This window comes from Peromyscus maniculatus, chromosome 1 (genome assembly GCF_049852395.1).
Source record: "Peromyscus maniculatus bairdii isolate BWxNUB_F1_BW_parent chromosome 1, HU_Pman_BW_mat_3.1, whole genome shotgun sequence".
In the NCBI taxonomy this organism is placed as follows: domain Eukaryota; kingdom Metazoa; phylum Chordata; class Mammalia; order Rodentia; family Cricetidae; genus Peromyscus; species Peromyscus maniculatus.
The window spans coordinates 56,871,250-56,887,473 of NC_134852.1; the positions used below are offsets into that span (position 1 = coordinate 56,871,250).

At 37.2% G+C, this 16,224-nt stretch overlaps 1 protein-coding gene across 1 annotated transcript in view; it reads right to left on the reverse strand.

Moving 5' to 3' along the window:
• LOC143266973 (STAM-binding protein-like) overlaps positions 1–16,224 on the reverse strand; it is a 203,351-nt gene that overhangs the window by 175,010 nt on the left and 12,117 nt on the right. Inside the window, exons 2-4 of the mRNA XM_076543070.1 lie at positions 11,914–12,046; positions 9,390–9,523; positions 1,189–1,341 (exon numbers count right to left, since the gene is read on the reverse strand). The gene's annotated coding sequence lies outside the window, so the exon portion shown is untranslated. The remainder of the gene's footprint in view (positions 1–1,188; positions 1,342–9,389; positions 9,524–11,913; positions 12,047–16,224) is intronic.

A 16,224-nucleotide genomic window follows, 5' to 3' on the forward strand; every position in this document is an offset into this window, starting at 1 on the left:
TAATAAATTTTTTATTTATTTAATATTTTAGGAGAACTGGTAATATTAATTTTCACTATTAGATTTAAATCAAATTTGAATTATTTCACTCAGATGTAGTCAGTGAAACATTTGACAATGAGAATTCCTTAAAACAATAATTTAAATGGAAATGAAAAATTTGGCATCTTATTATTTAAATGAACACAGAATAATTTAATTAATAATAATAAACATACTGTATTGATTAGATGCAATTTTTGTTTTCCAAGTTACCATGGACTCTAGTCATAGCCTTGGATCTCTTTAATTGGACACAAAGTGAATTTTCATTTTGAGCTTACAAAAATTGTAGCAGTTTTCTTTACTCTTCATTATTATGTCTTGAGGTTTACTAAGAAGCTTACTGAGTTTAAATATGAAGGATATCTAATAGGCTCATGATTAGGACAGGTAGCTGGGGTTGCAACTTTAGAAGTGTCTAGTTGGAGGAAGTGGGTCACTGGGGATTTGTCCTGCAGGTGTATATCTTCTCTCTCTCTCTCTCTCTCTTATCTTTCTGGTTGACATGAGATGAGTAGCTTATCCTGCCACATAGCTCTGCTACAATGCATCACATAATGTAGTCTCTCAAACACAGAACCATGCCTCAAATTTACATTCCCCAAATGCTGAACTAAAAGTAAAGTCACCACCTCTTTAAGATTTTCCTATTAGGTTCCTGTCATAGTGAATAAATGTGTGAGTATATAAAGGCAAAACTAACTCCTGTGAGACATATTTAGTTGTGGTAGGGAAGGTGTTGTTGATATGAAGAATACAGCTACTACCCCCCTCATAAAGCACAGACATTAATTCTACCAATGTTTTCAGCATCCAAAATAACATCTTACAGAGGAAAAAATTATATATTATTATCCGCTAGCTATTTGATGTATGTGAGTGGTGTGTGTGTGTGTGTGTGTGTGTGTGTGTGTGTGTGTGTTTAGAGTTAGATGGTTGAATGGAAGTAGAGGTGTTGTTAATGTGAACCAATAGACTTACACAGTGTATTTGAGAGTTTTGAATACACTCATACACACACACACACACACACACACACACACTGCTCTACATCTGTACCTTGTAGAGCAAATGTTTGTCTATAACGTAGAGAAAAAGGAAAATACAAGTTCATATCCCAATCGAATTCTTTTACACAACATTTACCTTCAAAACACAAATTACAGCATGTAGCCATCAACTGCTCACTTCTCACTGAGACTTTCAGAAGCATCATCTTCTGTCTGATTCAATTTCACAGCCTGGTCCACACAGGAGGATGCTGTGCCTTGAGGAAGGCAGCTCTAAGTGTGAAACTTCCTGAAAAAAAACATGAACATGCATGTCACAAAAGCAAAGAACAGAATCACACCTACAAGTTTCATAAAGAAAGTGTGATATTTTCTGCTTTTCATCTGTTTGGAAAGCCTGCAGCCACAGCCAGAAGTTGTCTAAGGTATACTCAAGTTATGGGAGAGGCTAAGACTGATCTTTTTATTTAATTTGTAAGTCTGACTGCTGTTAATAATAAGCAACCAGCAAGGTGGCACACCTGTTTAATCAAAAGCACATAAGGAGATTCCAGAGTTCAAGGCCAGCCTCTCCTACTTGAGACCCTGTCCTGAAAACCCACTCAGTGAGTAAAAACAAAACAAAACGCTATTAATTTTGAGCAAATTAGTTAATCTCCTTGCTTCTGTAGTGGCAACTCTGAGGAAATAGTTCCTCATAGATCAGGGTAATTGTGAGGTCAAACTAAAATTATGTAGGCAAATCCCTTACTTCATAGCCTAGAAAGAGATTTTCCAATTAACACAGAATGATTATTTTAATTAATGGCACTTATTTTCCAACATGGTACAATTTTATTTACTCTATACAATGTAATGAATGTTTACAATTAAATGAAAAAGTTACCTAATGTCTGGCCACAAGCCACATTGCTGTGATATCCTAATTAACAACTGAATATCTGGCAGAGTGGAATTTTTTATGGGAAAACAGAACAAGATAAGCAATGGCAAAATAATCTTATTTGCTTTAATACTGTTAAAATTTGCTTTGAACATGTATGTAAATTTTCATAAACACCTCTTAAATATTTAAGTGTGCTCTAATTTTAATGAGATACATTTCCATGTAGAATGAATATTTTTCATTAAGATTATACTTCTAGCTTTTGATGTGCTGGAACATCAAACCCTACATGGTTATGGGCAATGAGGAATTTCTAGTCATCATCTGCTCTTTTCAAGGTTCATAGTTTGAACTCAATAGTCTAATTCACTAGACACAGTAGCAAACCATGGAAAAAGGCTATTAAGTCAATTGTCCCAGTTTTCTGAGGTAACTAGGTGAGTGAAATAAATTTTTTTTCATTTATTGTAATGTATTGGGGCTAGAAATAACTCATTTAGAAGATCAGGTATAGGTCAGAAAAATAATTTAATGTCAAATGTAGAGATGCATACAGTTATGATTTATAAGTTTATATAGAAACACAAATGTGTATATGTAAACATAAAAGTTTAACTTTTATGCTGGTTCAAGGTGAATACTTATTGGGAGAGTTCAACCATTCAGTGCAGTAAGAATTGACTAAATTATATAGTCATTATTTTTGGACATCAGGCTCACTGGCCCAAAGCTTCAGGGGATTCTCCTGTCTCTGACTCCCATCATGCACTGCCTTTCTATGGGTTCTAGGGATTTGAACTCAGGCCCTCATGAGGCATGGCAAGCATTTTATCCACTGAGCCATCTCCTCAGACACAGTCTTCCATATTTACAAATCCTACTTTCTTTTCAATTAGAAACTCCCAGACACAATAATAAGTTGAATGACAAGAGAAAAGATGGTAGAAACCTAGCCACAGATGAACCAGTCTCTGCAGTTTTCAGAAATGAACATTAAAATACGAATTGTAAAATGTGAAGAAAATAAATGGTAGAACTTAGAATTTCGTAAAGAGAATGGAAGTCATTTCTTAATAAGTAAACTAATACTTAAAAAAATATACCGAGTATGTTAAGTGAAAAAAGAAACCAAAATGAATCTTTAAACAGAATATTTATAAAGAATAAGACAGTGCACTGTAAAATAAGTCAGATGATCACAAATAGTTAACAAATGAGGAGGTGAAATGTGCAAGAAACTATTAAAGGACTACAGTCTGATGGCAAAGGTCTTCTCCAGGCATTGGGTTGTCCTAACAGAAAGCAAAGGGGGGCAGGGAGCAGTTGAGGACATACATAGATTTTTCAAAAATAGAGAAAATAAGTCAAGTCAGAAATTCACGAAGTTATAACAAGTACAAGCCAAAGGAATTCAAGAAATCATCATCCATCTGTTATAATAAGAACTCTAAAACTAAAACCAGAGACGGAATTAACAAAACAATTGCTCATAAAGACACATTAACATCAAAGAAGTCCTGAGGTCCTAAGGAACTGTTCGGGAGAAATGATGGAAATGAGATGGCATGGAAAATAGGCTTTAGAAAATAACTTAAGATTACCAAAAGCCACCTTAAATTTTTAAAAATGTTTCCAATACCTTAGTTTAGTTTTAATTATATAGAATAAATAGAATGACTATTTTATTGACAGAGTAGCTCTGGATGGTCACATGGTAACATCATAAACTCTCATGTTATTAAAAACCCAACCATCAAGCCATTTCATTATCATCTCTACCCCTTTAATGTCTATCATTTGAGCTGGAAATGGCTACAGAGGGTGTGTTCCCAACCCACTTCCAAGTCTTTTTGTTTCTGCTTAGTTACCCACCAGTGAACCAGCAAACCTCGTGTGGACATAGTTGGAATGGTAACCACTGGAGCCTATAATCATTTATATTCATGATTATTTTATGTAGAGTACAAGATTATGTGTTTTATTCCATGCACATAAAACCTTACACTTTGCTATGAGTGTATCCATCCAACACTAAAGGTTCCCTCATGACATCTAAGTAGTGCCAATATTTACTTTCACTTTCAAATTCTGTTAATTTTGTCCTACATTTATTTTCATAAGAAGTATTATTGAAGATAAAAAGCACAAAATAATCCCAGCAAATGGAAATACTCATAGATAAAAATTCCTCAATATGAAAACATGTCAGAGTATTTAACATCCAGGAAATATTTAAAATTTCAAAGATATAACATTAGATTCCTCAAGAAAGTCCCCAAATTCAAAATTAATTGCACCAACAGAAAGACAGCTAGTACTAACATGTGATGCGAGAAGGTTGTTCAGTAGGAATACCTTCATGGCCAGAAGGAGTCTAAGAGGCTTTAGTCAGAACTCACACTCCAGGGGAAGATACCACTTATCCTACAAGCATTTAGATAACTATGGGGGTAGCAAACATGTAAATGATCACTAATGTTGTTTGCTCATAGATCAAACTATAACCTAATACTATAAATAAATGTACACCACTGGTTCAGAGGAAAAGGCACAGGTCCTGATTTTTTCAGTAGGTGTTTGAGTTCCTATGCACATACATGATATAGGATTCGCTTATATCCTGAACCAACATTTTCTTCTCTCTCTCTCTCTCTCTCTCTCTCTCTCTCTCTCTCTCTCTCTCTCTCTCTCTCTCTCTCTCTCCCCTCTCTCTCTCTCTCTCTCTCTCTCTCTCTCTTTCTCTCTCTCTTTCTCTCTGTTTCTCTCTCTGTTTCTCTTTCTCTCACTCTCTCTCTCTCTCTCTCTCTCTCTCTTTTTCTCTCTCCTTTTCCTCACCTCCCTCCTTTCACACCAATAAGCAATAGTGAATTGGTATTGATAAAGGGTAAAAATAATTGTATCCCATATTTCTGATCAGAGAATATTACTTGAAGGCTAAGATTTTGCACAGTTCATGTTAGTAAGTAAAGGTGACAGTTACCCACTTGGTTTCATTTACTGTTTAGCAGCTGTTATGTGTCATGCAAAGTCTTTTCACTTATCTCATTAAAAATAATGACATGAAATAGCAAATTATAGTTGTTCATGTGTTTAGTGTCTATACTGCTGGTATCGCTTAATAACAGGTGTATGAAAAACATATACTGTAGTTGGAATAATAACAAAACATCAATCTCCTTTAACACAAACTGCCAGCTATATGAAAATGAAGTAAAATTTATGTTGATTTTGACCATCTTTTGTGCATGTAAGAAATCTTCAGTAATCCACATATATTTCTAGGTAATCGTTTACATATTCTTTTCTTCAGTACAATAAATAACACCAAAATGTAATGTGTTTTTCCAGCCAACAAAACCATTTGTTTTGCAAGTCATTTGCTATTTGTTTTGATTTAATAAATTTTATTCCAATGCTCCCTCATGCTTTTAAACAAGTAAGTCCCCACGTAGGTGTTTATTTCAAATACTTAGTAATATATGTATGTTTGCTAGCTAGTTTCTTTTCTCCACTGAAAACAAGAGTATTCTTCTCTTATTGATGAATCTATTTCTTTCATTCAGAACAACACACCATCTAAGATGTAAAGGATGTGCAGATGCATAAGGCCAAGGACTCACTTTTCCAAGCCTACCCTTGGGTTCATGTGTCTCCTCAGGTACTGGTGAGCAGAGCAGCAGTGGGAGCTCCTCCCGGCCCTTCTACAGACAGAATTCTGAATGGCTTCTATGACACCTGTCCTGTTGATAAATGCCTTCGACATTTCCTCCTTTGGATGGCCACCTGGACCCACCAAAACAATGGGACATTATTGCTCTTGTGTTTTATGTTATTTGACAAAAGTGAAGATATCTAAAAATTCCTAGCAGGGTCACAAACCTGATGATTCGGATTAATCAGGAAGGCTATTGTCCTGAGAAGAAGTTGTACTGACATGAAAGTCTTTCAACAGAGATTGAACCCTTCCTTAGAGAAGCAGAGAACTGAGCTCCTGATGGACATATTGAAATAGTGAGCTTCCCTGTTGTGAGGGCTAGTGGATGCTCTCCTCTGAACTTCTTCCCTCTACCATGCTATGTTGATCTAATTTTTTAAAAGTGTTTCTGTGACTCAATACAATTCAAATCTTATTTAAAATGAAAGAATTCCTAGTGATATTTCTAGCAACTTGAACTACCACATAATATTCAGATGATTGAGAACACATGTCTCTAGAATGAAAATTTCAATCTCTTGTACTTAAACACAAAATAATTTTCCAGAAGGGCAAATGAAGAAAAGATAGTTCACAGGAAAAAATCACATTTTCCAGAGCCTCAAAAAGTTGTGATTACTAATCAATTTTTAATTTATTAACAATTCAATTCAATTCTTTGCAAATTTTCTGTGGGAAACATTTTATTTTTTCATTGCTTTTGAAAATCTGGTGCATATAGATTCAGAGCCGTTCTTACAGAACTATGCTGTTATTTCATGCCCTTTCTTTAAAGTAATGGCTCTGTGAATATTTTCCTAGGGAATTTATTCTGTTATTCCCAGAAGGAAGAGATAATGGCAGGCCTAGGACACCATCTAATCCAAGCCAAGCTGGATGAGCCAATGTACTTACTGAGAATATGGCAGGACCTTGGTGACCTGGATAGCAGCATTAGGGAAAGGCCACTCCAGTATGGTTGCAACTCATGGAATATGCATTACTACTATCAGGTCCCAAAGAAATTCAAGACAAATGGCTAACTGTGGTGCCCAATCAATCTACCAAGATGCACACCAGCAGCCAGGATCTCTGAGCATCACAAGTACCTGTTACAGAGTCCTGGCTCCTCTCAGCATTTCCCACCCCTGTCCTCTGTCCCTACTCTAAACCTCTCCAGCCCTGAACTTCGCTTCCCTTCCTCCAGCTTCTGGTTCCTACAAAAAAACTCCCATTTCAGCCACACATTCTCTTTGTTCTCTTGGTTCTTCTCACTCTCTTGGCCTCTGTTCTTGGCTCCTGGTCCCCTCTCTTTGCTCCCTTGCTCTTCTTTTCCTATCTCACTCTCCCAGTCTCCCTCTCCTCTCATGACCACATTCAGTCTATTACTTTCTCTCCCTGCTCTAGACTCTTCCAGATGCCTCTGGCTGTACTCTCCCTCATATCTACAATAAAAACATTCTCAACCACACCTTGGAGCAGTCACATCCTCATTTCACTCAACTGCACTCTCCTGTTCAGCATGCAGACAACTCCACTCAAGAGTCTTCCTTCCTATAGTGGTAACATTTGTAAAACCGCAGGCAGGCTCCTCACAAGTCTTTTGCATTTTGTGAGTCTCACAAAAGCCCCCCTGAGTCTCAGAGAGAGAAAAACAATTACACAGCAATGACATTCTCTCATGATGTAAAGGACAAATGTCCCACTCTCATAGCCTAAGGTCATCCCAGGACACTCTGTCTTTGTTATGACAATGAGATTTTTCAAAATCAGCTGTGTAGGTTCTTAGAAATCAGAGAGACACCTCACATTTGAGGTCAGGAACAGGGAAGTGGGTCATAGCTCAACATTCTGAGGTAGGAAGCTCTAGCCTCACTACAAATTTACCCAGATTTTTCATTTGGTTTACACATCTTAGTCTTCCTAGGTATGGTGTCATTTAAGTCGTAGACTTTGGAGCTTAGAAGTTGATAAAAATAGAGATGAAGGAGCATGGAATATTAAACAGGCACATAGTATAATCCTATTTGAGTTTTAGTAAAATGCCTAGGTGACCTTGTGAGATACTGATCAGAAGTAGATACATGACTATCAGATAAAGAAGTTCACACAGAGTAATCCCATCCAGACATGAACTAGGAAAAGGCGATGGGAAGTAGAGATCACTGATGAAAAAAATGGGACAAATATCAGAATACACAAGCTAAATCTAAGAAATAATGGGCTAAATACCCATGAAAGCAGTGCTTAAGACAGTGTATGACTTCATGGGTCAACACACTGCTTAGAGGAGAAATCAGTTAAAGATGGAGCACAGGACGCATAGCTGGTAATATGTAATGCATGCGTGCATATCTGTAATGTATACTTGTGCAATGTGTATAATATGCACATGTAGGATTGTGAACAAGAATCATATTAGGATAGGTAGCTTGTGTCAACATCAGCAATAGTTATTGATATTCATATCTAGCTCTGATAATAGATCCTATGCAAAGAACACAATTCGTTGTTCTAGTTTCATTTCTGTTGTGATGAAACACTGGACAAGACCAACTTTAGAGGTAAAAGGGGTTCCAGGTTCTCGTCTGTCACTTCAGGTAAGGCCCAGTAGAAACTCAGGAGTCAGTGTCAACACACACACAATCAAGGGCACTGGAAACACAGGCACCCATGCTGCCTGCTTGTTGTTCTTGGTTGTTTTTCTTCACTCTTAGTTCAGGGCCCATTGTAGAGAGTCAGGTAGATCAACTAATAATCAAGATTATCCCCATTGACGGGTCCACAGCATAATCTGCTCTAGACAATTTCTCAGTACCTTTTCACAAGTTAACTTATAAAATTATCACACTCAGCTTTACTGCTGCTGTTGTTTGAGACAGGGCTTTACCATGTAGACCAGACAGTCCTCAAGTGTTAGATTATGTGTATGAGCCATCCTAAGTGGCTCGATTATTATGATTGTCATTGTTGTTGTTGTTATTATTATTAAATTACTTGAGTGCTGATATAAAATATGATTAAATGAGTTCTACCTACCTTTCCAGTTTTTACTTCAACCACCCTGTCCACAGCTACTCTGAAAGTCAAAGGGGGTTTTGATCATCTCTTACAACTTCCCTTTCCAGCACCCTCAGAATCTTAGTGTAGTCATGGTGGGAAAAGTCACTGCAGATTTTACTTTCACTAGGAACTCATGCTTGCTGCTGACGGTGCCCTTACTGCCAACTAAACTCAGTTTGCCTGTGTGGATGCATACATTCCCAGGGACCATTGCCTCACAAGTTCCTTGGGTGAGTGTTCAGGTCAGTTCTTTGGATATGAATTGAACAATTCAGTATATCACTTTTCCATAGTCACACAAAGTGCTTATTGAGTCAGACCATGTTAGTGAACTGCAATGATGCCCAAATTTCACATACTGGAAAACTGTCAACACACAACCCTGAAGGCAGAATCTTATATGAGAAAATTTCAGTTAAGCATTGGTGTTTTTAATTGCCCTACAACATGATTCCTACTGGTTTACCAGACTTCCTACTATGACGGTACAACCAGAGCTCCAAGTTGTGTCAGAAAAGTTTAAAGTGTTACCTTTTCCCAGGTGAACTTAACAGTGGGAGATCTGAGTTGTTACCATGGCAACAGAAGTGACAGGAGCTAAAGGAACTGACAGCCTCCACTGAAGACTGTAGAGGACTAGCTCTCCTAACAGGTGATGAGAAACAGTCCCCAAGCACAAATTCACTCTCCTTACCTTTGGATTCAGGGCTCTGACATCAGCAACTATTCAGATCTGCTGTGAAAAACACAAATTCATGCCCTAGCAGAACCAGTCCATGCTGACTTTCTCTGTGGAAGATGTTATTTCTTCTTGGGCTGTCCCTCTCCCTACCAGGAAATGAAGCAGGGGTTTTAGTCCCTCACACCTTACATGGCAGGGGCCATGTACATGTTTCTCGCCCAACATACAAACTCTCAGTCCAATTGTGGTGTTGCACACCTATCATCCAGGCACCCAGGATGTGGAGTCAAGAGAATCAAAGCTCTATCTAGTTCACCCTTGGCTATGAAATGACCAAGCAGATGCCATAACAGGCTGCTCAGTCTTCTCTCAAGATTAGGCCTCAGTTTCCCGAGGCTTAAGCAAGCAGTTTCTGGGAAGGCCATGAACAAAAGACATAGTCCTTGCAGTAGCTCCCTTTCTGCACGTACCCTGACTGTTCAAGGTTCAACCCGTTGTTTACTGTCTAGGACCCCTCACCAACTTAGAGCTGCGTGCATGGGTCAATGTGAACATGCTAGGCCAGCCTGCCCCTATGGTAGCTCAAGAACAAAGCCCAGGACTTGTCCTGGACTCCCCCAAAATGATAATTATAACCCCTAACCAGTAAAGTCAAAAGTTACATACCCTCACCAATTAAAAGAGAACAGAGACCTTCAAAAATAAAAATAAACCAATCTGAGTTGCAACCGTGCCAAACCCCCAACCCCCGCAACTGCCCTGAAGGGCTTGTGGTTTTTACCTTTAAAAAGAAAGAGCAACTCCTCTCTGCCTCACTGTATTGGGTGTAGGAAAGAGTTCCCTGCCTAGGCTTGTATCTACAGAATAAACCTTGCTGTTGCATTCTGGACATCCTCGGTCTTCAGTGCTCTCTTTGGAGTCATGGTCTGGGCATAACAGCCACACAGCTAGCTTGAGAATAATTTGGGCTAATTAGACCCTGTCTCAAAACTCAATCAAGCAGTTAATCAATGAAATAATAAAAATAATAAAAATAAAAACCCTTACCCTGAATCAATGCCTGTCTCACCCACTGCTCTCAGAGGTCAAAAGCTCTCGCATTCACAAGCAGTTTGAATTAAAAGGGGACAAAATTTGGATCTAATGTTTCGCAGGAATTTGGCATAAGGAATTCAGATGTGTGTGGTAAGTATTTTTGGATCCCTGAAAGTGGTTTCCTCCACTGGTGAAATAAGCCAGCCAGATCATGCCTAATTAAAAGTTTAGGGCTTTCTGAGAAGGGCATTACAAGAATATCTCTGCTGTTGTGGAGAGAGGAAGATAGAAATGAATGAAGGAAAAGTAATGAGATACAGAACCTACTGGGCCCCATCCCTGCACAAGTGCACACTGATGTTCCTCTGTCTTTGTAAAATTACAAAAGCACTCTTCTCCCACATTCCTTTCTGCAATCTGCTGACCAAACTGTGTGCACACCCACCCCTTAAGTGTGTGGGCACAGCATCATTATTTATTGATTGATCTCACTTTTATGATGATTCTATCTTATACATTGATCTATAAAAACACACTTGAGGATTTTAAATTTTCTGATGTAGGATATTTTAATATATAATTTTTCTTGGATTAGTTTTGGTGAATATTTGTCCTATATCGATAGCTAATTCATCCAGGTTCCTATAAAGAGAATCCTTCCTTCACTGCACGAAAACATCCCATATTAACAGAATGGTGCATCCCTTGAGAGTGACATTATTCCTGGTATTTTGAATTTATCACTCATTGTGTCAAGGGCATGGATATGCTACACTTACAGTGATCTTCACAACTGATTGTCAGGGACCAACACACTGTTTAGCTTTGGTATGTTATCTACATGTTGCCCTTTGATATTATGTATAAATGTCTCAGTCTTCAATAACTATGAAATCTTATCTCTATCTGAGATTCTAAGTTACATAAAGTTCACCTGAGGGCTATTGGCCTGATTTTAAAATTCAATTTTCCATTCTGTAAGTGATTCACCCCTCCATTCATCGACCTGTTCTTCTTTTTTTTTTTGTTTGTTTGTTTGTTTGTTTTCAAGACAGGGTTTCTTTGTGTAGTTTTGGTGCTTGCCCTGGATCTCACTTTGTAGACCAGGCTGGCCTCAAACTCACAGAGATCCACCTGGCTCTGCCTCCTGAGTGCTGGGATTAAAGGTGTACACCACCACCGCTCAGCTCTGTTCTATATTCTTTTTCTCATTTTTCTCTTTTCGGTGTAGCTGCTCTATTTTCTACACATTTCTCAAGTGCACAAAAATAAATGAACCAATTTGTAAATATGCTTTGCATAGCTATTGTTTTGCTCATATCAAATAAATTTCTTCTGAAGAGATCTTATTGTAAACCACCTTGCTAATTTTTTATTGTTTTGTTTTTGAAGCAGCTTCACCATCCATAACTTTCATTTCTGGCATTCTTCCCCTTTTCTCTGCTTCCAGAGTAGACCTGGTGCTGAGGGGCATTCACACTTCACATTCATTGCTTCTTACCTATGTGCACTTTACAATGGGCCAGAGTCTCTGTGACTTCAGTCGGGTGTGTTGGGTTCTTTTGTTTCACTCTGATAGGGTGATTTTGTTCTTGAATTTGCTTGAAAGAGGCATATTTTCCTCAAGTTCAACTCTGCTGAGAGTGTATCATAAGAAAGTTTAGTTTACTCACTAGCTCTGCAAAAACCTGCTGAAATGATCATGTTTCCTTAAAGCAACAGTCTAAATTGCATGAGTTAATGTGAGGACAAGCTGTGTTTCTGTCTTTGAAAGAAAATTTTTCTAATGATGTTGATTTATTCTTTATATCAGTGTTTCACTTTTCAAATTTTTATAAAGGAATTTATAGTTATATGCGTATTTGAGAATATTTATTTTTAAATCTCACTTCTCCAAGTATTGGGGTCAAGTGTCTTATACCATGAGATTTTGGAAACTTTCCACAATTAATATTTTGTGAAATATTTATATTAATTTTTATTAAAATGTTTTAGAATCATTCCATTACATCATCTGGTTTTCTATGAGAGTAGATTTTATGTAATTACCTTCAAATAACATAAAAAGATTCAGTTTTTTACTTTATCTGATGACTTCTTTGTAAAATTCTACATATAGAAAACTGCATTTAAATGAACAGAATGATTTTTATAATGTCCACTTATTTATTATCTTATTTCATTTTATTTAATGATTCTGTATTATTTCTGGCTTCTGTCACTGTTGAAATATACATATCCACTGGTAGTTCCTTGTTTGTGTGGGTTTTTTTTTTCTTTTCTGTGTACTCTCAAGGTTTTTATTTTCTTTCTGCTTTTGCACTTGTACTATTACATGAAAATGTTCTGTCTGTAGGCCAGATGCATTTGCTTATCTTTCTGAATATCTGCATTAAGGCCCTCTATTAATGTTAGAAAACTGGAAGATTCAGATTTATATTTAGCTTTTCTCCTTTATTTGTCTTTTTCCTATGAAACCTCAATTGCATGTGCATTAACATGCTAGAATAACTCAACTATCTCTTGGAATATTGTATTCTGAACTTCAATATAAACTTGCCACACATGCCATATTATATTCTCCACTTTCCTTTTAAAATTAGTAATCTTTTGCTTCTTGTATCTTTTTTAATTTTTCAGAAAATTAGTAGGCATCTAAATTTTGACTGATTTAACACAGAATCTTTACAAACTTGGATATTTTTTTCCTTCTCCATAGCCCTATAATAACAGGCATCTCTTATTCAAAGTCTTCAAAATCAGCTGTTCAGTTTCCCAAAGTATTTGTAAAGATTCTTGGTTCATGACTGAGGCTGACTGGTTGACCTGTGTTTCTACATTTCCCCTTGCCATGAGAGAATGATAATTAATTCTTCTATTTATCAATTGCAGCTAATTTCTCAGTGTTGTGAACAAGTCAGTTTCAAACTGATATAGAACCTGAGGCTATAGAAATAAATGCACATGTCTCCACCTTCCTATGTTGTTAGACACATTGCTGGGTTTTCTTCCTCTCCTCAGAGGACTGTTTGGAGAAGCCCGTTCCTCTCCATACAGAATCAGTGCTAGTCAGGTGATGGGCAGGCACTGTTGTTCACCTTCAATGCACTTCAAACAAGTTATTCTTCTGTGTTGACTCAGCTTAGCTTTGTGGCTTTTGGGGTACTTCAGTTGCTTTGAGAAAAGACTTTAGAACTGATCCTACTTTACTAGTTGTTCATGCATACTTTCTCCTGCTATGTAAAACTTCAAGCTTCTGCTTATGGTTTGTAGTAATCTGTAGATTTAAAAAAAAAAACTAGATCTGGCTTCTTCCTGCCTTTATAGACACATGATAATTCTGATTCTTTTTTCTGTCAAGAACCAGATTAGGAGTGTTTTCTATTAATGTATATTCACATTAATAGATGTTGATATACATATATTATACATAATAATGGCAGTGGTATATTTCCACTACTTTCACTTCTTGTGTGGATTATTTTAGGCTCTAATAGAAAGCCTTAACCATTTATCGCTAATCCTATTTAAAATACCAGGAGTGCAACTCCAAGTTTTATTTTATCTCCAGAGAGTAATGAAAGAATATTTTTTATTCTCTGATGTAACTTAAGATTTCTACTTAGCTTCTCAGTCTCTCAAGAACCACTTCTTTTTCCTTAGTTGGAAGAATAGTTAAGTAGGAAAAGTGTTTCCATGCCTGAGCATTTTGAGTGGCTTCAAATCTGCCTGGAAACAACAGCCAAATAAATCTTTGTATCCTCTTATGTCCTCAAACATAATTTTTACTTCTTTCAAGCATGAACAGCTCTTCTTAGTGTGTGGATTGTTATGTTGATTCCAAGTCTATTATCATTCACCTATAAATAACCTTGGTTCAATTTAATTCTGTGGATACATAATTACTGCAACTTAATGGCCTGCTAATTCTTAAAGACTGGAACACATTTCATTTTAATGACCATGTATTTCTGGTATCAAAATTTATATAACAATTAGCAAAGGATGGGCAGTTATTGATAATCATATTTGACCTGTTAATGTGAGACTAAAAGAACATGCATAACAAACATTGCTTAAGAGATAATAATATCTCTGATTAAAACCTTCCTGAGTGAACTGTGTACAATAGCCCATGTCTGTATTTCCAGCCACTAGCTAGGCTACAGACAGAGTATCACAACCACAAGGCCAGTCTGGGTAGCATAACTAGACTGCCTATCTAAAGCATTAACATACAAGAAAACCAAGAATATAGCTCAGTGGTTCAGTGCCTGCACCATATGCATAAGAACATGGAGATGATCCCCATCCACAAGCAACTGGTCGTATAACTGATTCTCACTCAAAAGTAGAACAAGCAAGCACTGGAGAGAGACACACTCAGTGTATTGAAAGAGTAAGTCTAAGGCAGAGGATGAGACACCGGGGTTGCCAAATTACCTCAATCTGAGAGAGGACTGGGGAGGGCGGAATCATGGGTGCTAGAAGACAGTGCCAAGAAAGACTGGGAGACAGTGATCTGGGAATGAGATCATTCCAGCTGTGTGTATAAAGGACTCACAATAGAAGGAATGAAAAGCATTACCACTTTGAGAAAGCAAGGGGCAAGAGCATACTCAGTTAAACCTGAGCTTGAGTCATGTCAGCAGAGAGAAATCCAGATCTCAGAGTGCAATTGAAGCTATCAGGTCTAGAGTAGCCACAAATCTGACTTCAAATCAAATCAAGGAACAAAAATAGAAAGGTTAAAACACATGGTTGGGAGATCCTATTTTTTTCTAAGCATATACATCATATGTCAGATTCTTTTCTTGGAAGTATTTTCTATATTAGTCCTCTTGTCTTTTGTTTGCTTGTTTTGATAGTGTCTTGCTTTGTAGCCCATGACAGCCTAAACTCAAAATTCTCCTGCCTCAGCCTTATCAGTGCTAGAATTACTAGCATCTGCCATGATGCCCATGGGATCACATTTATACTAAAACAACAAGAAGTGTGATGGAAGGCACTTGGAGGTCATTTGGGAAACTCTAGGTTTCACTGTGGTTCGAAAGTAGGACTAACAGTTGATTCCTTCCTGTGTCCCACCAGTCCCAAAGACTTGATACCTTGACTCTGGGTTTCTTTTGAGTGAGCCCAGAGGTTTAGTAAAAGTAAATAAAGAAGAATAGGTCTTGAAAGCTGCCAGTAAAGACCACAAGAGAGGTCATGGTCTTTATGAGTGTCTTTTAATGAGATAATGTGCAATGTTATGTCTGTCATGAAACATTTTATTGATTTAATTACAGTTAATACATACTGAGCAGTAACTGTCAATCTGCAAAGTAATCAAAGAACATTTCTTACATTGCACTAGAAATGTAAGAAATGCTAAACATTGAAATAAGTTGAACAGTGTGATTCCAAAAGTATAGTCAAATTATGTCTTGTAAAAAACTACACAGGAATGAAATACGCCATAGCCATCTCCAGTCATTATTATTGAATTATTGTATTTATCTTCACTAGAGTGTATGGGCTTTGCCTGGTGTTTCTAAGCAACTGTGATTTGTAATTCACACCTTCCTCACTACAGCCTCAGAAATCATAAAATGGTCTCCTACTGCTGACCAACAGAAGGCTTTACTGATTATAACATTCTGGTGCATAATGTAGCTATAATAAAGATACTTACTCAATAGATCATGTTTGCTGATTTCACAACTTGTTTCTCTCTGGTCCTTTACTGGATACTTTCCAAAGACTCACCCACCCAGTGCATCCATCAGCTGACTAGCTTTGTTTGTTTGTTTGTTTGTTTGTTGTTTGTTTG